We start from the raw sequence: 1,280 nt of genomic DNA, 5'->3' as shown, positions 1-1,280 counted from the left end.
CTCCTCCAGCTGGCAGCCCGGCGTTTTTCACTTCCCAAACAGCTGAAAAGCTTCGCGGAGAATCTTGAAGTCACCTACCGCATCGCACGCGCAAAAACAGGACGCTTTACTGCCTTTGAGAAAGCAGTGCTTGCTAGCCCTCTGCTCCGTTACTCGGTGTTACCCCTCCTGCCGTGCTGTGGGGATTTGTTTGATTTTTAATGAAGGACTTCAGTCGCACAGAAGTTTTATATCTTTACAGAGGAAAGCCTAAAAAAAAATACATCTAACTTGAAAGAGAACTAAGTCACAGCAGTGCGTTCTCCCTCCTCTCCCAGGCAAGCCTCCAGAATATCTGCAAATAAATAGAAGTTAGATAGATAGAAGTTAGATACTAAGCTGTCTGTGAAATTAGGAGCTCCCTCCCTGCTCTGATGCAGGTCAACAACTTACAGTTCCTGCAAAATTCCCACCTTAGCACTGACCATTGAAGTTAGGCAAGTCAAACATCTTAAACTGCAGAAAACTAGGACTAACGGTGCATTAAGTAAATCCTGCATTGTTTGGTAGAATTACAAAGTAATCTGAACATGAATCCATCATACATTAATACAAGTGTCCTCAATATTATGTGAATGCACTCCATACTAGCAGAGTGCCAGCCGAAGGTCACCTTCAGCAACCAAATTACAGACATACAGCTTCGATATTTTAATATGCTGTGCAATCAAGAAAAAAAAAAAACGAGTTGAACACAACATATCTATAAATACACGCAGGTTTGCAATACATCCTGTCCATCTCTGCCATGCAACACAGAAAAGGACTATTCCTTCTGCGATTGCTGTAAGCTGCTAAGTAAAGACAAACAAAAAGCAGCAAGGTAAATAAATCCTGTTTGCAAGATAAGGCTGGTGGTAGGACGGAAAAAACATTTTCCAAATCAAGTGCGGGAGCAGCCTTTAAGCAGCTGCACTTTTGGCAGCTCCTTCACCACAGGTGCGCTCATCATCTCTCCTTCTGTATCTGCGAAGGAGCATCGCTTTGTTGTGCCGCATCTAAAGGGTCCACGATCTGATCAGATAACAGGACTTCCAGTCGCTCGTCAATCTCCGTTTTTTCCCTAAACGCACACCACAGCAACAGCCCGCTGCACAGCAGGCTGAGGGGCAGCACCTTCACCCACGGCCTCTGGTGGTCACTCCCCATAGACTGGTTGACGCTCCACACCTGCGGGCTGGCCTTGCTGGAAGAGAAGGGGATGGGTCCCTCGCACTCTGGATCCGCTTTAGCTGAGCCCT

This window comes from Meleagris gallopavo, chromosome 16 (genome assembly GCF_000146605.3).
Source record: "Meleagris gallopavo isolate NT-WF06-2002-E0010 breed Aviagen turkey brand Nicholas breeding stock chromosome 16, Turkey_5.1, whole genome shotgun sequence".
In the NCBI taxonomy this organism is placed as follows: domain Eukaryota; kingdom Metazoa; phylum Chordata; class Aves; order Galliformes; family Phasianidae; genus Meleagris; species Meleagris gallopavo.
Note: the sequence above shows the minus strand (reverse complement) of the source record.